The sequence below is a fragment of the Capricornis sumatraensis genome, chromosome 11 (genome assembly GCF_032405125.1).
Source record: "Capricornis sumatraensis isolate serow.1 chromosome 11, serow.2, whole genome shotgun sequence".
Classification (NCBI taxonomy): domain Eukaryota; kingdom Metazoa; phylum Chordata; class Mammalia; order Artiodactyla; family Bovidae; genus Capricornis; species Capricornis sumatraensis.
The window spans coordinates 95,314,541-95,337,681 of NC_091079.1; the positions used below are offsets into that span (position 1 = coordinate 95,314,541).

The window sequence follows — 23,141 nt, forward strand, 5'->3', positions numbered from 1 at the left end:
GACATTCACATCAAAGTAACATACTTCATAGGTTAGGGAGAGGGTCAATGATCTTCACTGACGTTTCCTAAGTAGCTTGGCAACAGCCAGGATGGACATGAGTCCTCCAGCCCCCTCTCAACCTGAGAGCGCACTGGGAGTCCACAAAGGGCAGCTTTGTGCAGTGAGGAATATTTAAAGACCACACACAGGTGCACGCACACACATACACGCACATACACTCCCAAAGCACATCTCAATTCTGATACATGGTGAATTACAATCCTACAATAGAATAGAGAAATATTTTTCTCCTTCATAACCAAACTTCACATTTTTCAGTCTAATACCAAAAATGTATTTCCTTTCTTTCATTGTTTCCGTTTAATGATTAATGCCTTTTCTTCACAAAGACCCTATGGAAGCTTAGAGATTCCTTCAGGTTTTCCTGAGGGTAGAGAAGGTTTTATGCTTCAAGTTATCTTTTTTTCCAGTTACATTTTTAGCACAATAACTCAGGAGATTCGTTAATTCCTCATTGATTCATTCAACAGACATTTGTTGTGTGCCACTTGGTTCTTGGGGGGAAATATTGTATAAACATAAACAAGATATGCTTTCAGTCCACAAACAGCTCACAGATTAGGTGTAATACCATGTGGAAAGTGCCTCTAAAGGTGCTAAGTTAAATTTTCCTTGGAGAGTCATGGTCCTGTTTCTCATTTATTTTGATAATGTGAAGTAGTAATTCATTTGTGAGGGAACCGTTTCTTTTTTCCTTATTAGATATTCGTACTGCACTGTCTCTTAGAACTTACATTTGGGTTCTTGAGAAGTATTTGTGTTCTCTTCAACAGCCCTCTGTGTTCAACTGGAAGAAGAAACCACCACGTCTTCAGCCTAAGAGTGATGGGTGATAACATAAAGGGTGACTAGACCTGAGCGACCCCAGTGACCTGGGCATATTCCAAAATATTTTCATTTCATCTTAAGGATTAACGAATCTTACATCATAAGTATCAGCTAACTTGGTCAACTTCACCCTTGCAAAAAAAAAAAGCTGTGACCCGTGGTGCGCATATAGCGACTCTCTCACTCCTGGAACTCTCCCAGGCCTCTTCTTCCGGATTCACAGCTTTCTCAGGTGGGGGAAGAGGAAAGGGTCAAATGTAGGGGAAGGTCAGTGATGGTGTGACTCTAAAATCCGTTCATCCATTTACCCTTTGAATAGCTGTTAAGCCCTTTGCTCTGGAGTGGGCTCTGAAGACGTAACGTTCAGTAACAGCAAACGCAGATGCTGTGGCACGCTGCCAGTTGTTCCGCGGGTTCAGTCTCCTCGTCTTTCCTAGTATACGTGGTTGCAAACCAGCTCCTACATTTCCCAGATTTTTTTGTTGTTGTTGCAATTATTAATGACCATGTGGGTAAGTTGTGGCTGATAGGTTGAGGACAGAAGCAACCTTTCTTCATCAGAGACCCTGACCTTTTAAAGGACTACTGAACACATGCTACTCTGGTCTGTTCCTCTTCTAACTGACAGTAAGGCACTGGCCACCCTCTTCAGTCAGGACGGAGGCCTGTGCTGAGGAGAGCGGCCATCCTACCAGCCCTGGATTGCCCTCACCTGGAATGTTACACGAAAGAGAGATACCCTTGCAGCCTGTATAAGCTGCATTATTTGTGGCTTTCTTTATTAAAACATTTTAGTCTGTTTCTTCATTAACACAGTCTCTGAGAGCTCAGTTGGTTAAGAATTCAGCAGCAATGCAGAAGACCTTGGTTCAATCCCTGGGTTGGGAAGATTCCCCTGGAGAAGGAATAGGCCCCCACTCCAGTGTTCTTGGGTTTCCCTGGTGGCTCAGATGGTAAAGAATCTGCCTGCAATGTGGGAGATCGGGGTTTGATCCATGGGCTGGGAAGATCCCCTGGAGAAGGGAAAGGCTACCCACTCCAATATTCTGGCCTGGAGAATTCCATAGACAAAGGAGCCTGGCAGGCTACAGTCCATGAGGTCACAAAGAATCAGAAATGACTGAGAGGCTTTCGTTTTCACTTTTTCTGCCTTCATGGAGTTTACAAACTACAAGAAAATTTAGACATTAATCAAGTAATCTCAAAATAAGCATATTCTTATAAATTGAGAGAGAAGTTATGAAAGATAAAAAAAGTAGTACTATCAGAGCATGGAAAACTCAGCAGTGGCCACAGCACTGGAAAAGGTCAGTTTTCATTCCAATTCCAAAGAAAGGCAATGCCAAAGAATGCTCAAACTACCGCACAATTGCACTCATCTCACGTGCTAGTAAAGTAATGCTCAAAATTCTCCAAGCCAGGCTTCAACAATATGTGAACCGAGAACTCCCTGATGTTCAAGCTGGTTTTAGAAAAGGCAGAGGAACCAGAGATCAAATTGCCAACATCTGCTGGATCATGGAAAAAGCAAGAGAGTTCCAGAAAAACATCTATTTCTGCTTTATTGACTGCGCCAAAGCCTTTGACTGTGTGGATCACAAGAAACTGTGGAAAATTCTGAAAGAGATGAGAATACCAGACCACCTGACGTGCCTCTTGAGAAATCTATGTGCAGGTCAGGAAGCAACAGTTAGAACTGGACATGGAATAACAGACTGGTTCCAAGTAGGAAAAGGTTATATATTGTCACCCTGCTTATTTAACTTCTTTGCAGAGTACATCATGAGAAATGCTGGACTGGAAGAAACACAAGCTGGAATCAAGATTGCCGGGAGAAATATTAATAACCTCAGATATGCAGATGACACCACCCTTATGGCAGAAAGGGAAGAGGAACTAAAAAGCCTCTTGATGAAAGTGAAAGTGGAGAGTGAAAAAGTTGGCTTAAAGCTCAACATTCAGAAAACAAAGATCATGGCATCTGGTCCCATCACTTCATGGGAAATAGATGGGGAAACAGTGGAAACAGTGTCAGACTTTATTTTTTTGGGCTCCAAAATCACTGCAGATGGTGACTGCAGCCATGAAATTAAAAGACGCTTACTCCTTGGAAGGAAAGTTATGACCAACCTAGATAGTATATTCAAAAGCAGAGACATTACTTTGCCGACTAAGGTCTGTCTAGTCAAGGCTATGGTTTTTCCTGTGGTCGTGTATGGATGTGAGAGTTGGACTGTGAAGAAGGCTGAACGCCGAAGAATTGATGCTTTTGAACTGTGGTGTTGGAGAAGACTCTTGAGAGTCCCTTGGACTGCAAGCAGATCCAATCAGTCCATTCTGAAGGAGATCAGCCCTGGGATTTCTTTGGAGGGAATGATGCTAAAGCTGAAACTCCAGTACTTTGGCCACCTTATGAGAGGAGTTGACTCATTGGAAAAGACTCTGATGGTGGGAGGGATTGGGGGCAGGAGGAGAAGGGGACGACCCAGGATGAGATGGCTGGATGGCATCACGGACTCGACGGACGTGAGTGTGAGTGAACTCTGGGAGATGGTGATGGACAGGGAAGCCTGGTGTGCTGCGATTCATGGGGTTGCAAAGGGTCGGACACGACTGAGTGACTGATCTGATCTGATCTGATCAGAGCATATGATAAGGAGATCCCACAGTGTGAGGGGTCAGGGGAGATTCAAGAAAGAACAAGAATGAAGCAAACAAAGTCCTTGAATATTTAAAAATAGTAATTTTACTTACAGCCAGGTTTTGAAGGCTATAACCCAAATATTTTTCTGCAGGAATTTTTCTTCCTGATGTGGTCTTTGGACTTGAGGGAGAAATTATAAATTCCTTGTATATAGAATAGTCAAGTAAAGCAATGCAATAAAATGAAAACTATTTAGCATCTTCTAAGATACTGAGTTAAGATGAATTATCAAAACATAGTGTATAGTAAGTTGCATAAGCTATGTCATATAAAACAGGAAAAATTCTAAATTCTGAACAGAAAACATTATTAGTATTTAAATTACAATGCTGAGCTTAAAAAGAAAAGACAGAGTAAAATGTTTTTGTAACATAAATTTACATGGGCAATCAGAAGAGGACACCTGAGGTATGTAGAAAATCTAGCCCAAAACTACAAATCCTCCTCTTATTAAGGCAGAGAATGAGGCTAATTTTCATCCACGTTTTTGGCTTATTGTCTACAGTGATTATATGCATTGACAGACTGTGCCACTTTCTGTTCCTTGTGTACAGACTTAGGCCCAGAGACTAATTACAACTCATAGCGTGTGCTAACAGAGAAGCTGGCGTCAAACAAGAACAGTACTACGTGGAAGAACAGGAACCCCTTTTAGAATGGTAGACACACAAGCGACTTTAGTAGAGCAAGCCACCATCATGCAGACTTGCAACCAAGGGACCCTGCACTGCTGTATGGCATCAGAGACAAGGTCAGGAAAACCAGTGACCGACTCATTGATTAAGACCTGAGCACACCTGATTATTCTTGTTTAATTCCACCGTGGTCTAAGAATAGACGTTGGATGACTTCTATTCTTTCAAATTCTAGATGTGTTTTATGACCCAGAATGTGGTCTATCTTGGTGACTGTTCCATGTGAGCTTGAGATGATTACTTTATACATGTTTTTGTTTTTGTTATATCTAACAGGTAGATAATTTGTACTTGGAAACAAAGGGGATTTACTAGATCCTGGATGTTAATCTAGAACATATCTACTTAATCACATCTAGTGTCAAAATTTTAAAAAACAACCAGTCATCATGGTAAAGAGTGTCTATTTAATATAACTTATTAAAAATTTTTTTTAACTGGAGGATAATTGCTTTGCAACCCATATTAATCTTATATATTAAACTGTTTTCCCATTTTACATCATGATGGAGTATCTTGGTCTCACTAAATTGAGGCAATTGTGTAGAAGAAATAGATGTCAAGAAAAACTGACTTTTGTAAAATATTGCCTTGGCTAATAAGTTCACATTCTAAATTAAATACGATTTTCATGAACACTTTTGGGACAAAAGAAAATACAGAGAGGAAGGGAAGCATGACAAATGTATGGTTAAAAGTACTGATAAAAAAATAGCCATGAACATATTAATACTTCTTTTCTATACTAATGGGAAATTCTACCAGTGGATATAATCCTAATAATTATAATCATGATGAGATTTTAACTTCATTAGAAGTTACTGGAAGTGTTTTCCAAGAGAGTTCTGGTCATTTAAACAAATTTCTTTTGAGAGGAAATAGATTAACATTATGTTTTAACTACTCCATTGTATAAAGAGGAAGATTATGTATTTCTGGAAAGCTAAATTTTAAAATAGGAAAGAAGAAATTTCAAAGAATTCATTATAAATATCATCCTTATCTGTTCTGATATTTTATAATGATCATAAAAGTCATATCTAATTCAAGTTAAATAACATTAAGATCACAGTTCAGTTATGATTCTTTTATTGGAATAAAAATTCATCATTTTGAAAATGAATTGCAATACTATCCTGAGTGGAAAACCTAATAAAAATAGAAAGAAATACATTTGTTCAAGAAGTGAAACATATTTTAATCTGTCATATTGATATATTATTTTTATCATTTTTGAGGCATTCTCATAGGCATCACATTGTTTTGAGACAAAAGTTCCACATGATAGGAGGTGTTTATTCAGTGGTTGTTTATGGAACATCTACTCTGAGCCTGGTAACTCGGTCGGTAAAGAATCCGCCTGCAATGCAGGAGACCAGAATTCAATACCTGGGCTAGGAAGATCCCCTGGAGAAGGAAATGGCAACCCACTCCAGTGGGTTTCTTGCCTGGGAAATCACAAGGACAGAGGAGTCTGGAGAGCTATAGTCCGTGGGTTGCAAGAGTTGGACACAACTTAGTAACTAAGTCATGAATTTACTTAAGCAGGAAGGAGATTTTTATTATAAGGATCTTGATCTCACACTTCTCCAGGGAAAGATAGTTGAGTCTCAGGAACAATAAGAAGCGAGAATCTAAATGCTGCTAAGACCCTGACTTTCCCTTTCTTTCTGCCTTAATCTCTATCTTCCTCTTAATCCTGACTTCATTTGTCTTTCAGACACATGATGAAAACCATGCCTGCCAACTTACTTTCATAATTTACAGCTTCAAACACTGGAATAAAATTGATAAGCTTTTTTTTCTAGTAGGAAACCTAAAACTTCCACTGTCGGAATCCTCTGGCTCACTTTAGTAAATCAACCACTCCTGATTCATGCAAAGGATCTGTAGGGCCGAGTTCTTTGGGTCAGATTGGATTTAGGTTTACCCTTGAAGCCGTTTCCAGGGGCAGACCGTCACTCCCTTGTCCTGGTTCCCAAGGCTGCCGCCCTCTGCGGCAGGGCCCATTCAAGTCCGAGCCCCGACTCTTCACGAGCTCCATCCCGTGACAGGGCAAGCTCACTGCTCTCACCTCTCACCTCCCTTTTCACAGCCCCGTTTGTTGAAAGCAAAATCCATATACGATTTCATGTCCCTTAAGATCGGTTTTCTATCTATTTGCAATTTGATTTACCTTTTCATCGCTCCGAGAAACTACTTTTGCCAAGGTTGTCATTGATTCAGTGAATGCCTTTCAATCCTCATCTCACGAGAACTCTCTTCAGTTCGTGTCACTGTTCACCAACTCTTGTGTGGCAGAAATTTCCAGTTTGCTTTCAGGATACGTTTACCCCTTCTTAGTAAAACAGAGCTCTATTTTCAGCTGGACTTCTGGTTGCCGCAAATTTGATATGCACTTCCCAGCCTCCTTTAAAGGGAGGTGTGTTCATATGGCTAAATTCTGCCAATGGACAGAAGCGCTGGGTAAAGTGGAGAGAAGTGTCCTTACAGGGAGGACTCTCCCTTCTTCAACATGTCCTCCTTCCCCTGAGATGAATCTTGAGGAACCCAGTTGGATTATCAAGATTCTGGGTAAAATGTAGAAGGAACTGGATGATAATGAAGCCCCATACTAGCGCCAGCGGCCTAGCTCCACATCCAGTATAAGAGAAAGAAGTGTAACCTGCAGCGAAGTCTCATCCTAACCTGCACATACTCTTTCTTGAATTTCCTTCCCTTTCCTCTGTCCACTTTCGGTTATATCTGCTTTTTACTGCTCTTCTTATTATTCTTGAATTTCCAACTCAGTTCTTTCCCTTGATCCATCCATTAATTATAGTCTCCAAGATTCCATTCTCAGGTCTGTGTTTATTCAAAATATTCTACATATGAAACTCGTTAATATCCACATTTTGAATGGCTATCTTGCCCTGTTAACTCAGAAACGCCTCTCTTCTGACGGCAGCCCTGTGTGTGCACTTGGCCTCTGATTGGCTTCGGCAGTCTCTTCTTCAGCCCCTCTTCTCAGCTAGCAACCCCACCGTCTAGTTTGCTATGTGAGAAAGAAGTCTGGACTTCCCTGGACTTTCTTTTTCAACTCTATGGCAAGTTCCGTGTAGCCGGTCTTCTTCCCGTGTTCATACTCTTTTCCATTGCTGCCAAAGTGGTCTTTCTAAAAACAACATTCAACATGTCACTCAGCCAAATCAAAAATCCTTTACCCTCTCTCTGTTGCCTAGAGCATCAGATCCATAGACCTTCATGTTATATAATAGGAACTTGCAGGGTGTGCCTCTTCCTCCAGACTTATTTTCAGCAGCTTCCACTTCAGATCCCCAAACCCCAACGACACTGAAGTACTCAAAGCTCTGCAGACAGCCACACTGCCTCTTACTTCTACTCTTCATAGGTATTTTGTGCTTTGATCTAGAGGGCATGCCTCTCATCTTCATTTCATAATAAATTCCCACATATCCTTCAAGACTCAGCTCATAACCTATAATAGAAAATAATCTGAAAAAAATGCATAAATGAATTATTTTGCTGTACACTTAAAACCAACACAATATTGTACATCAAGTATACTTCAATTAAAAAAAAAGACAAAAATAAATAAGACCAAAAAAAAAGACAAATATTCTTTCCTCTGAAAAGATTTCCCTGACGTCTCAGGTGTATGTCAAATGATATTTTCTAAAGCTTCTAGTGAAGTGAAAGTCTGACTCTTTGTGACTCCATGGATAGTCCATGGAATTCTCCAGGCCAGAATACTGGAGTGGGTAGCCTTTTCCTTCTGCAGGGGATCTTCCCAACCCAGGGATCGAACACAGGCCTCCTGCATTGTAGGCAGATTCTTAAAGCTTCTAATAGCTTCCTAAATATGCATAAGCCTGAATTATGTCTGTTTTGATGCTTCTCATTGTTTAAACATCTGCAGCTCTTACTTGATTGAGAACTTTTTTATACCTGGAGTTTTGTCTTCTCCCTGGCACACTATAGGTACTTAATAAAGTGTTGAAATTATTCAGGAAAACCAATGTTCTGTTGGTAACTCCATGAACCTAGAGCCTCATTATGACTTCAGCAATAACAGTAGATAGAATTGGGGTTCCTGCTCAGTACACAATGATTCTCTGAGTGGCCTTGATAATTTTCCTTTCCCTTTCACTCTATGGCCTTTATCCTTGGCAGTGGCTGTTAACCCAAGGGTAGATATGCTTCCCAGGTGGCGCAGTGGTGAAGAATCTGCCTGTTAATGCAGGAGATGCAAGAGACGAGGGTTCAACCCCTAGGTCAGGAAGTTTTCCTGAAGTTGGAAATGGCAACTGCTCCAGTATTCTTGCCTGGAAAATTCCATGGACAGAGGAGCCTGACAGGCTATAGTCCATGGGGTTGCAGAAGAGTCAAATACAACTGAGGGACTGAACTCAGGGGCCCACAGAGATGCTAACTGTGCCTGGGCCAAGAGGATATTTCTTCCCCAGACATTTGACAATGAATGGAGATCTGGAGAAACTGAAACTTCTCAGAACTGAGTCACCTGATATGAGTGTCCTAGAGAGAATGTCTGGAGAAGGCAATGGCACCCCACTCCAGTACTCTTGCCTGGAAAATCCCATGGATGGAGGAGCCTGGTGGGCTGCAGTACATGGGGTTGCAAAGAGTCAGACATGACTGAGCGACTTCACTTTCAATTTTCACTCTCATGCATTGGAGAAGAAAATGGCAACCCACTCCAATGTTCTTGCCTGGAGAATCCCAGGGATGGGGGAGCCTGGTGGGCTGCCATCTATGGGGTCTCACAGAGTCGGACACGACTGAAGCGACTTAGCAGCAGCAGCAGCGGAGAGAATGTTTGTGAGCAACCAACCCCAGTGATGTCTCTGGATCTGCTCTGATTTCTTTCCTCTGCAAGGTCTGTGCTGCCCTTCCTTTGATTTTGTGAGCAACCCTGTAACACACTCTCCTAATTCATTTGGATTAGCCAGAGTCAGTTTCTTTAGCCTGAAAACTAAAGAATCTTAATCAAAGTGCCAATTATAAAAGCACTACAGGATGGCTAACGTGATTGGCAGGTCCTTTGTTCCGTGGGTTAGTCATTAGCTTCTTATAAACCCACAGGATTAAGCTCTTGGAGCACGCTGATCTAATAGCCTTCTAATAGATTAGATTTAAGAGAAACAAAAATGGTCAAATACACAATAATCTTTTCCACAGACATAATTTAAATCATTTTTTCCTTTTCAGGTGTCCTGTTCTCAAGTTTTTCATAAAAATATTTTTTTCCCCTTCAAGAGGTTGACTTTTCACTTCAAATTCAAAATGCTTCATCAAGTTGGTAAAGAATTTTGGCTTAAGTTGTTCCTAGAAATTAGGTCTCCTTTCCCTCAATGCCAATTAAAATGACATAGTCTGATGGAATGGAGTATCTGACGTTTCCATAGCAGCTGGCACTAAGCAGCTTTGCTTACTAATTAGTCTCATGGTACAGTCTGAAATTCCCTTTACCCAAAGACCAGAGGTTAGAAGATATGGCCTTTTTTGTACACATAACCTTATATGACAGGAAACCAAAAAAGCAAAATTTATTTGGATGAAACAGAAAGGGGAAATGTGCTCAGCCAAAGTGTTAGACTCAAACTGAGAGTTGGCAGAACACTGGTAAGAAAATAACCTCTCCTGATCTGTTATCGTACACATACTCAGTGGAATACTTAATAATCAGGCTTGTTTTGTAATGCAGTTTGGCAATTGGCATCTCCAGTACCCAAGGTCTTTAAATTTTGTTACAAGACATGATTTGACACTGCTTTAGAGGACATGTCGGTCTGCTGATTCAGCTCCACCATTTCCTGTCAACAAGAACACTAATATTATAAAAAACTCTTCTCACGTACTCAGTGGTTATTTAACAAAGCAATCTAGCTCTCAGGAAATAGAGAATAATCCATCAGGCCAAAGAGTTAACTGGGAATTCAGAGCTGCCTCACAATATCCAGGTACTCAAGTTTATCCTGAGTCCTATTTACGTATCTTTTGGACCCAGTTCTAAGTGGTATAAAAGTATGGTTTTATTGCTCTCCTTTGGTGGCCAGCAAATCAGATGTAATAGAAAGAAGCCAGAGAAAACTAATAAAAAATAACTTCTATTACACTGACAGAAGGGGCAAGAAAATTGAAGAAAAAGCAATCATAAAACTATAAAACATGTACTTGTCTGGAGTCATTTCAAAGACAGGCAAATGAGCTTATTCAGTTTAGTAGCCCTTGAGGCAACTCTGCGTTGTTATTATTTTTGGTCTTTTCTACCCCTCTTTATATTCTGAAATTATAAGGAAAAATATTTTCTAACAGTAATAATTTTAGAATGGCAGCTATAAATTTAACTCCTGGACACAAGTATGTACTGTGCACTGAAAAAAATAAAAAAAGTAACACCCTCAAAGGGAGGGCTATGGAGAGGTCAGTTGCTTTGGTGGGTGCTGGTTTGGGGATGCACTGAGTCAGGTGAGAGCATCAGGGTACCGCAGGGCACACTGCAAATGCTGGGTGCTCTCTGGATGCCCTCACCCCTCCTGGTGTAGGAGGTGCCCTCTGTCCTTGAAAATTAGGCAAAGGCAGGACTCCAACTGTCCAAGTCCCCCAGGACCGCTGTTCATCTCAGACGTTGTGATCCCATAGACACTTTCTTAAAAAGAAGGCAAATTATTAAATTATAAATTATGAAGACAAAACAATGAAAACTGGAGAAGTGAGTGGTGGTAGAAAGGATCTCAAGCCACCAAGAAAAGTTTCCATCCAGTGTGGAGGCTTCTAGCTAAGAAGATAGGGACATATTTATCCAACTTTCTATTAGAGTTGACTGTAAGACTCAGATGAGGCTTGGGGAGGGGAGGAGGCTGAAAAAAGAGGACAATGAGTCCCCCCCAAAATCACAGGAGACACGACCCAGGCTAAGAGGGATTGCAGCAGACCTGCAGTGAAGGACTTAGAGAGGGAAGGGCAAAGAGAGTTGGGAGCAGTAAGTAGGATTGTAGGACCAGAACATGAACTGCTCTAGGAGTTTGGGGAAGGGCAGCCATGGCCTGGAAATGGAAGAAATTATTGTACAAAAGAGACCGTGCATTGTTGTACAGGTTTATATGGAAGGTGACAGTCCTCGTTAATCAGAATTAATTAATCTGCAGCCAACCTGGGAATTCAGTAGAATTATTTTGTTCATATATCTATATTATATCAATATCCAGTAGCAAATTTTGATTCAATTTGAAAAGCACATATGATTTGAACTAATGGAGACACAAAAGCAATTAACAGATGGTCTTCACTTTCCAGATACTTTCAACCTAGTGACTGGAATAGCTGCTGCTGCTGCTGCTGCTGCTAAGTCACATCAGTCGTGTCCAACTCTGTGCGACTTCATAAATGGCAGCCCACCAGGCTCCCCCGTCCCTGGGATTCGCCAGGCAAGAATACTGGAGTGGGTTGCCATTTCCTTCTCCAATGCATGAAAGTGAAAAGTGAAAGTGAAGTTGCTCAGTCATGTCCGACTCTCAGCGACCCCATGGGGGGATCCTCCATCCATGGGATTTTCCAGGCAAGAGTACTGGAGTGGGTTGCCATTGCCTTCCCCGACTGGAAGAGCAGCATGCACAAATTATTCAGATGCAAGTCTGTCCAAAGGAGGTATAACAGGACATTTATTGAGCTCCTACTTTGTGCCAGGCTGTGTACTAAGCATTTAAACATATGGCTTAATCTAAATTTTGTAGCAATCTTAAGAAGTAGTTGCAATTCTGTCTCTCATACAGATAGAGAAGTTCAATCTTTATATATGTACTTACTTTGAGGCCTTCTCTAGTTGCAGTGAGCAGGGGCTGCTCCTTGTTGCAGTGTATGGCTTCTCACTGCGGGAGCTTCTCTTGCTGTGGAGCACAGGCTCCAGGCTCGTGAACTTCAGCAGTTGCAGCAAGTGGGCTCAGTGGTTGTGGCTTGTGGGCTCCAGAGCATGGGCTCCGTGGTTGTGGTTCATCGGCTTTAGCTGCTCTGCAGCACGTGGAATCTTTCTAGATCAGGGGTCAAAACCATGTTCCCTACATTAGCAGGCAGATTCCTATCCATTGTACCACCAGAGAAGTCTCAGAAGCTCAAACTTAAAAGTTGAGTAATTTGCCTAAGGCTACAAAGTTCTGGAAACTGAGGAAAATAGATCCAAATTCCCGACTCATACTCATTTTCTCAAAGGCTGTCCTGCTCTAATCAGTTAATTCCTTAGGGTCTCAGTGTGTTTGTTTGATGCCTAACAAGACTGAGACATGTATTTATGAAGCTCTTATCTGCTAAAAGAGAGTAAAGGCCTTTGTTTTGAAAGTTGGAGCAATGATATTAAGAGGGAAGGACCTCCATGGAAGACAGGCTCCTCTCTGCTATCCTGAAGGGTGACTATGGAGGATGAGGTTAATCTTCAAAATCATTTCACATTTTGGTTTTTAACCCCCACTCTCTGCTACCAGAAAACTATTAGACCTCATCAATGATAATACATAGAAATCTGTTGCATTTCTATACACGAACATTGAAAGATCAGATAGAGAAATTCAAGAAACAATTCCATTTACCACTGCATCAAAAAGAATAAAATACCTAGGGATAAATCTACTTAAGGAGACAAAAGACCTGCACTTTGAAAACTATAAGACCCCAATGAAAGAAATTGAAGAAGACACAAACAAATGGAAAGATACATGGTGTTCATGGATTGGAAAAATCAATATTATCAAAATGACTATCCAAGGCAACCTACAGATTCAATGAAGAACTGGAAAAAAAAAAAACATTAAAACTTGTATGGAGACACAGAAGATCCCAAATAGCCAAAGCAATCTTGAGAAAGAGAAATGGAACTGGAAGAATCCCTGACCTCAGACTATACTACAAAGCTACAATAATCAAAACAGTGTGGTACTGGCACAAAAAGAGAAATAGAGACCAATGGAACAAAATAGAAAGCTCAGAAATAACCCCATGCACTTGTGGTCAATTAATGTCTGACAAAGTAGGAAAGGCTACATAATGTTGGAAAGAGTCTCTTCAGCAAATGGTGCTGGGAAAACAGGACAGATATACATGGGGGAAAAAATGAAATTAGATCATTCTTTAACATCATACACAAAAATAAGCTCAGAATGGATTAAAGACCTATATGGGAGACTGGACACTTTAAAACTCCTAGAGGAAAACATAGGCAGAACACTCTCTGACATAAATTCAGCAATATCCTTTCTGACCCATCTCCCAGAATAATGGAAATAAAAACGAACAAATGAGACCTACTTAAACTCAAAAGCTTTTGCATAGCAAAGGAAATAATAAACAAAATGAAAAAACAACCCACCAGTTGGGAAAGAATATTTGCAAATGTGACTGATAAAGGATTAGAGACAGTCACTCAGTTGTGTCTGACTCTGCGACCCCATGGACTATACAGTCCATGAAATTCTCAGGCCAGAATACTGGGGTGGGTAGCCTTTCCCTTCTCCAGGGCATCTTCCCAGCTCAGGTTCAAACCCAGGTCTCTTGCATTGCAGGTGGATTCTTTACCAGCTGAGCCACAAGGGAAGCCCAAGAATACCAGAGTGGGTAGCCTATCCCTTCTCCAGAGCATCTTCCCAACCCAGTTATCAAAGCTGGGTCCCCCGCAATGCAGGCAAATTCTTTACCAACTGAGCTATCAGGGAAGTCCTAAAAAGGGATTAGTCTCCAAAACAGACCAACAGCTCTTGAGGCTTAACATCAGCAAAGCAAACAAAACAATCAAAAAATGGGCGGAAGACCTAAATAGCCATTTCTCCAAAGAAGATGTACAGATGCCTAAGGGGCACGTGAAACTATATTCAACATCAGTAATTATTAGAGAAATGCAAATAAAAACAGTGAAATATCACCTCACATGAGTCAGAATGGCTATCATCAAAAACTTCACAAACAATAAATGCTGGAGAAAATGTGGAGAGAAGGAAACTGCCCTACACTGTTTGTGGGAATGTAAATTGGTACAGTCACTATGAAGAACAATATGGAGGTTCCTTAGAAAACTAACCGTAGAGCTACTATATGACCCTGCAATCTCACTCTGGACCTAGGTCTAGAGAAAAACATGATCCAAAAGGATATTGGCACCATAATGTTCTTACTGGTTATAATAGCCAAGACGTGGAAGCAACCTAATTATCCATTGACAGATGAGTGGATAAAGAAGATATGGTACATAAATACAATGGGATATTATTCATCCATTAAAAAGAATGGAAAATACCATTTGCAGCAAAATGGATGGACCTAGAGATTCTCATACTGAGTGAAATAAGTCAGACAGAGAAGGAGCAATATTGTATAACATCCATTATATGCAGAATCTAGAAGGAAATGATAAAAATGGACTTATTTACAAAACAGAAAGAGACTCACAGACTTAGAGAATGAATTTATGATTTCTGGGGGAGAGGAATGGAGGGAAGTAATGTCAGGGAGTTTAGGACAGACGTGTACATACTGCTGTATTTCGAATGGACATTTCAAATTGACCAGGACTTGCTGTATAGCACAGGGAACTCTGCTCAATGTTATGTGGCAGCCTGGATGGGACGGGAGTTTGGGGAAGAATGGATACTTGCACATATATGGCTGAGTTCCTTTGCTGTCCACCTGAAACAATCATAACATTGTCAATTGGCTATACTCCAATAAAAAATAAAAAGCTTTTAAAAAAAGAACACAGGAGGAGAGGATGAAAAGTAAGTAGACTGGACTATCATAAAACTTTACCAGAAAAGTAAAAGAATGGTTTCTCAAAGGAGGTGATAATTGAGATAGACCTGGATCGATGGCTAAGACATTTAAAGGTTAAAAAAAAAAAAAAAAGAAACTTCACAGTGTTCAAGTCAAGGAAATAGTATAAAAGCACACACAAAGAACAGAGGTGGCTGAGTCTGGTTGGCAGACGGGCCCAGAGGAGGATGGGAAAGACACAGTAGTGTAGATGCATCTGACTGTTGGGTTCAGATCTTAGAGATGGAAGAGTTTGGATTCTCTGACATAGACCCTGGGGTGCTAATGAAGGTTTCAGTGTGGCGATGACCTCAATGTGAATTCCAGGAAGGGGAAAAGGAAGGTAAAATAGCCCTCAGGAGCATTCACGACTGTGTGCCTGTCAGGCTAGGAGCTCATAGTGCCTCTAAGAACCAGGGGGTACCAGTGAGACTCTGGGGGCAAGAAGGAAAGGTGACAAGAATTTGTAGGACAAATGAATGGAAGGCAAGGCAAGAGAAGGGGGATTTGGACATGGTAGGTGACATGGACTTTCAGTTCAGTTCAGTTCAGTCACTCAGTCGTATCCGACTCTTTGAGACCCCATGAATCGCAGCATGCCAGGCCTCCCTTTCCATCAACAACTCCCGGAGTTCACTCAGACTCACGTCCATCGAGTCAGTGATGCCATCCAGCCATCTCATCCTCTGTCGTCCCCTTCTCCTCCTGCCCCCCAATCCCTCCCAGCATCAGAGTCTTTTCCAATGAGTCAACTCATTGCATGAAGTGGCCAAAGTACTGGAGTTTCAGCTTTAGCATCATTCCTTCCAAAGAAATACCAGGACATGGACTTTAGGCCACTCTTTCTGGACATAAATTATTGTTTACACTTGTAAAGCAATACCCTGGACTGAAGGTTGTATTATCTTTCATTCAGGCTTACTAATTTTGGTCTATTCTGTGGTATTTCAAATCAGGAACAGATGTGAGAAGGGAAATCAGTGGGGCTGAGGTGGGTGCTAGGTAATCTGAAAGGCAGTTCCTGAACTAACAGAGTTGGAAAAAGCCACAAAACCTCAAAAGTGAGGTGGTCAAAAAAGCCTGGAAAAGAACTCTTTTTCAGGATGGGTGTGAGCAGGAAGCAGTGTCCCTGGTAGAAGGTCAGATCCAGTGGGTCTTAATCCAGGGGCTCTAGAACCAGTTTTAGACACAATGAAGGGATGGAGCCAAAAGCAAAAACAATACTCAGTTGTGGATGTGACTGGTGATAGAAGCAAGGTCTGATGCTGTAAGGAGCAATATTGCATAGGAACCTGGAATGTCAGGTCCATGAATCAAGGCAAAGTGGAAGTGGTCAAACAGGAGATGGCAAGAGTGAACGTTGACATTCTAGGACTCAGCGAACTAAAATGGACTGGAATGGGTGAATTTAACTCAAATGACCATTATATCTACTACTGCGCACAGGAATCCCTCAGAAGAAATGGAGTAGCCATCATGGTCAACAAAAGAGTCCGAAATGCAGTACTTGGATGAAATCTCAAAAACGACAGAATGATCTCCGTTCATCTCCAAGGCAAATCATTCAATATCACAGTTATCCAAGTCTATGCCCCAACCAGTAACGCTGAAGACACTGAAGTTGAACGGTTTTATGAAGACCTACAAGATCTTTTAGAACTAACACCCAAAAAAAGATGTCCTTTTCATTATAGGGGACTGGAATGCAAAAGTAGGAAGTCAAGAAACACCTGGAGTAACAGGCAAATTTGGCCTTGGAATGTGGAATGAAGCAGGGCAAAGACTAATAGAGTTTTGCCAAGAAAATGCACTGGTCATAGCAAACACCCTCTTCCAACAACACAAAAGAAGACTCTACACATGGACATCACTAGATGGTCAACACCGAAATCAGATTGATTATATTCTTTGCAGCCAAAGTTGGGGAAGCTCTATACAGTCAACAAAAACAAGACTGGGAGCTGACTGTGGCTCTGATCATGAACTCCTTATTGCCAAATTCAGACTTAAATTGAAGAAAGTAGGGAAAACTACTAGACCATTCAGGTATGACCTAAATCAAATCCCTTATGATTATACAGTGGAAGTGAGAAATAGATTTAAGGGTCTAGATCTGATAGATAGAGTGCCTGATGAACTATGGACTGAGGTTCGTGACATTGTACAGGAGACAGGGATCAAGACCATCCCCATGGAAAAGAAATGCAAAAAAGCAAAATGGCTGTCTGGGGAGGCATTACAAATAGCTGTGAAAAGAAGAGAGGTGAAAAGCAAAGGAGAAAAGGAAAGATATAAGCATCTGAATGCAGAATTCCAAAGAATAGCAAGAAGAGATAAGAAAGCCTTCTTCAGTGGTCAGTGCAAAGAAATAGAGGAAAAGAACAGAATGGGAAAGACTAGAGATCTCTTCAAGAACATTAGAGATACCAAGGGAACATTTCATGCAAAGATGGGCTCAATAAAGGACAGAAATGGTATGGACCTAACAGAAGCAGAAGATATTAAGAAAAGGTGGCAAGAATACACAGAAGAACTGTACGAAAAAGATCTTCAAGACCCAGATAATCATGATGATGTGATCACTAATCTAGAGCCAGACATCTTGGATGTGAAGTCAAGTGGGCCTTAGAAAGCATCACTACAAACAAAGCTAGTGGAGGTGATGGAATTCCAGTAGAGCTATTTCAAATCCTGAAAGATGATGCTGTGAAAGTGCTGCACTCAATATGCCAGCAAGTTTGGAAAACTCAGCAGTGGCCACAGGACTGGAAAAAGTCAGTTTTCATTCCAATTCCAAAGAAAGGCAATGCCAAAAAGTGCTCAGACTACCGCACAATTGCACTCATCTCACATGCTAGTGAAGTAATGCTCAAAATTCTCCAAGCCAGGCTTCAGCAATACGTGAACTGTGAACTCCCTGATGTTCAAGCTGGTTTTAGAAAAGGCAGAGGAACCAGAGATCAAATTGCCAACATCCGCTGGATCATGGAAAAAGCAAGAGATTTCCAGAAAAACATCTATTTCTGCTTTATTGACTGCGCCAAAGCCTTTGACTGTGTGGATCACAATAAACTGTGGGAAATTCTGAGAGAGATGGGAATACCAGGCCACCTAACCTGCCTCTTGAGAAATCTATATGCAGGTCAGGAAGCAACAGTTAGAACTGGACATGGAACAACAGACTGGTTCCAAATAGCAAAAGGAATACATCAAGGCTGTATATTGTCACCCTGCTTATTTAACTTCTATGCAGAGTATAGCATGAGAAATGCTGGCCTGGAAGAAACACAAGCTGGAATCAAGATTGCTGGGAGAAATATCAATAACCTCAGATATGCAGATGACTCCACCCTTATGGCAGAAAGGGAAGAGGAACTAAAAAGTCTCTTGATGAAAGTGAAAGAGGAGAGTGAAAAAGTTGGCTTAAAGCTCAACTTTCAGAAAACTAAGATCATGGCATCCGGTTCCATCACTTCATGGGAAATAGATTGGGAAACAGTGGAAACAGTGTCAGACTTTATTTTGGGGGGCTCCAAAATCACTGCAGATGGTGACTGCAGCCATGAAATTAAAAGACGCTTACTCCTTGGAAGGAAAGTTATGACCAACCTAGATAGTATATTCAAAAGCAGAGACATTATTTTGCCGACTAAGGTCTGTCTAGTCAAGGCTATGGTTTTTCCTTTGGTCATGTATGGATGTGAGAGTTGGACTGTGAAGAAGGCTGAGCGCTGAAGAATTGATGCTTCTGAACTGTGGTGTTGGAGAAGACTTTTGAGGGTCACTTGGAGTGCAAGGAGATCCAACCAGTCCATTCTGAAGGAGATCAGCCCTGGGATTTTTTTGGAGGGAATGATGCTAAAGCTGAAGCTCCAGTACTTTGGCCACCTCATGCAAAAAGTTGACTCATTGAAAAAGACTCTGATGCTGGAAGAGATTGGGGGCAGGAGGAGAAGGGGACGACAGAGGATGAGATGGCTGGATGGCATCACGGACCTGATGGACGTGAATCTGAGTGAACTCCAGGAGTTGGTGATGGACAGGGAGGCCTGGCGTGCTGCGATTCATGGGGTCGCAAAGAGTCGGACAGGACTGAGCGACTGAACTGAACTGAACAGAGCAAGTTTGCCTCGAAACAGATGAATGGACCCCAGGACCACGGGGAACAGAAGAGATGAGCTGTCTTTGGCTCCTTGCTCCTCGTTGTCCTGTGGGTCTCAGCCTCAATGTACCTCCTGCTGACCTCACCCCCTCCCTACCCTCCCGCCCCTTCTGAAATCTGTGAGCAGAGCAGCAGTGTTCCCTTCCATTCAGTTCTCCCAAGCTAAGCATCCCTGTGGTCCCTGGCTGCCTTCTCACTCCCCATATCAGTGGCTGTGAGACCCTGCAGATTCTGCCTCCTACGGATCTCGGGCCTCTGTGCCCACTCGTCCAAGCCGACTGCCGCTGTCATCACTGACGCGCTCCCAACTCCTTCCTGACTCACTGCAGCTGGCTCACAGCCAGCATCTGTGCACTGGCCTCTCCTGCACTGTGCCAGTCCTGTAAACAGATCTGAGCATGTCTCCTCTAATGTAAAAACACTAGCTGGCCTTTCAGTGGCCACAGGGTGAAGGCCGCACTGCTTGGCAGAGTCTGTAAAAGCCCTTGTCGCCTGGTGTCAACCATCCCCTCTAGCTTCCCACAAACCATCCGTGCCATCCCACGCACACACACATGTTCTGGTCTGCATCTCCACGCAGGGCCTTCTCTGCCTGGATTCTCTCTCCAATGCTGATCTGTTGCATAAGACTCAGCCTGAACATGGCCTCCTCCAGAAAATTCCCCCAGTGCTCCAAGAATCATAGCACTGCATTTTGGTGGGTTCCTTTGTCAATTTACAGATTTCTTTAAAAAAAAAAAAAAAGTATTGTTCCTAAAAAAATGCCAATGATATTTTTCACAGAACCAGAACAAATAATTTTAAAGCTTGTATGGAATGCAAAAGAACATGAATAGCCAAAACAATCTTGAGAGAAAAAGAACGGAGCTGGAGAAATCATGCTCCCTGACTTCAGACTCTACTACAAGGATATAGTAATCAAAATGGTATGGTAATGACACAAAAACAGACACCTAGGTCAAAGGAGCAGAGCAGAGCGCCCAGAAATAAGCCCACACACGTACCGTTAATTAATCTGTGACAAAGGAGGCAAGACTATATGGTGGAGAAGAGACAACTCCTTCAATGAGTGGTACTGGGTTGGACAGCTACATAGAAAAGGCTTAAATTAAAACCTTGTCTAACACAAAGTACAAAAATAAAGTAAAAAGGGATTAAAGACTTACTTGTAAGACAGAATACTATAAAACTCCTGGAGAAAAAAATAGATGGAATACTTTTTGACAAAAATCATGACAATATTTTCTTGAATCCATCTCCTACAGTAATGGAAATAAAAGCAAAAATAAACAATTGACCTAATTAAACTTAAAGCTTTTGCACAACAAAGAAAACCATCAACAAATTAAAAAGACAACCTAAGGGCTAGGAGAAAATATTTTCAAATGATGCTACTGACATGAGATTAGTCTCCAAAATATACAAATAGCTCATATTGCTTAATATAAAAAACCAAACAACACAATCAAAAAATGGCCAAAAAGCACACTAAGAGGTGCTCAATGTTGCTAATTATCAAAATTACAAATCAAAATTACATGGAGGTATCACCTCACACTGGTCCGAATGGCCCTCATTAAAAAGTCTACAAGTAACAAATGCTGGAGAGGGTGTGGAGAAAAAGGTACCCTCCTGCATTGTTGGTAGGAATGTAAACTGATACAGCTGCTATGAAGAACGGTATGAAGGTTCCTTAAAAAATGAAAAATAGAACTACCATTTGATCCCCAAATCCTACTTCTTGGCATACATCTGGAGAAAACCATAATTCAAAAAGATACATGTATCCCAAAGTTCATTACAGAGCTGTTTACAATAGCTAAGACATGGAAGCAACTTAAATGTCCATCAACGAAGGAACAGATAAAGAAGACATGGTACATATATACAATGGAATATTACTCGGTCAGAGAGGTGAAATAATGTCATTTGCAGCGACACTGTTGGACCTAAAGATTATCATGCTCAGTAAGTCAGACAAAGACAAATATCATACGATATCACTTATCATATGAAAAATGTTACATATCAACTTATTAATCTTTACAAAACAGAAACAGACTCATAGAAAACTAACTTACAGTTATCAAAGGGGAAGATGTGGGGAGGGAAAAGTTAAGAATTTGGGATTAACACATACACACTGTTGTATATAAAACAGACAGCCAACAAGAACCTCCCATATAGTAGAGAACTATACTTAATGTTTCGTACTAACCTAAGGGAAAAGAACCTGAAAAAAAAGATATATATATATATACTTACAATGGAATCACTTTGCTGTACACCTAAAACTAACACAACGTTGTAAATCAACTCTAAAATCAGCTATAAATCAACTATATAAATCAATAAAAAGCTGTTTGTTTTGACAAAAGAAACCCACTCCCACATAGTATCAAAGCAAATAATAGTCTTTGAGGTATCTCTGCCTTAAAATAGTTCTCCGTAACTGTGAAGTAAGTTCTGGAGAAAGAACTTAAAACAGATGGTCAGAAAAGCAACAAGAATAATGACCAGAATGGCCAAAATACCTTCATGATGGCTACTTTCCTTTACCTAGGGTTGTATCTCATGTCTTGCTAAGTTTCACTAAGTTCAAGTATTAGGACTATTGAGCTGGTTTACTTGGGGAGTGTCTCCTTTGGAGTGACTCATTTGAGACCCATTTGGCAGATCAGATTAATTGCTCAAGTACCTTGGAGGAGCAGATGTCAAGGAGGGAGCCCAGAGCTATTCCTCAGTGAGAGCCTTCTCAGCTCTCTCCTCACCTCGGACAAGAAGCTCAAGGGGACAGAGGCCTCATGTCTTCACGCAGCTTTTAGTCTGTCTTTGGGTGTGATTTACTTGTCTTACCTACACCTGGAGACGACCACTGTGGAAATGGCCAGCCTCTCTCGCCCAGGCTTACACGCTTCAGTAGAGAAGACTGAAGCAGGTGCTTAAATGCCATCTTATCAGGAGACCATACTAAGAGTATGTAATAGATGTGAAACCCCCAAAACAGTTATTTCCCCAAATCTCAGCCACTCCTTTAGTTGAAAGTAGCCTTCTCTGAGTGCCTTTCCGTTCCTGATGGAATGAATGGGGTGTGGTTTGGTGCCTGGTGAACAGAGAGACACTAGTATCAGTAACATCTGGACTTTGCAATTAACCTTCCATTCCACCTGTGGTTATTTAAAATAATTTCCATTCCTTCCCTTTTTCTAAATATCATTCATCTTTTCCCCTCTTAATATTCCCATTAATTTTCATCACTGAAGCGGAATGTTCTGCACTTTCGCTTTTATCTGCATGCCTAGAACTCTTTGAAAGAGAGAGATAACATAATTAGTTGAATAAACAGTGCATGGCAGAGCAAACCATGTTTGATAATTCTTTTCAAACGCCGTATCAGTGAGGGAAATAACCAGTTTTTTACGTATTGTAGAGTCCTGTGAGTTTCAAGTTAGATGTTAAAAGAGTTTGAGCAGGCAGGCACATTGGATTGAGAGTTATTACTCACATTTATCTTGGTGTGCGGAGAACACCACGGAGCAATCTTGGTTCATTTACCTGTTCTTCGGGTTTGTCCTCTGTAGACACCTGTGTTTGTAGTTGACGGGAAATAGGCTCCACTTGGTTAAGCAGTTCTTGGCTGAGGTGCAGTTCTGTGATTGAATTGGCTTGGCTTCTGACTGTGGCCGCTGTGCCAACTCTGAGTGCAGACAAAGAACTGCAGTCTAGCCGCTCTCACTCCCAGCGAATGCTGCGCTTGGGATGGATTCCAGGGCACTTTCCCCTCTTTGGTTACAAAGGTCAGGGGTGGGTGGTGATGTAATACTTGCTCTGCAAATGGGTTTATTTACTTGACAAATCCGTGTTGGATGCCTACTATGTG

General features: G+C 41.4%; 1 long non-coding RNA gene across 1 annotated transcript; it reads right to left on the reverse strand.

Annotated features, from left to right (window-relative positions):
- Positions 1-5,540: 5,540 nt before the first annotated feature.
- Positions 5,541-22,823, reverse strand: LOC138088613 (uncharacterized). The gene is made up of 3 exons (XR_011145726.1): positions 22,767-22,823; positions 12,117-12,338; positions 5,541-7,785 (listed from the first exon to the last, which is right to left on the reverse strand). It is a non-coding gene; the product is annotated as an uncharacterized lncRNA (long non-coding RNA).
- Positions 22,824-23,141: the final 318 nt, after the last annotated feature.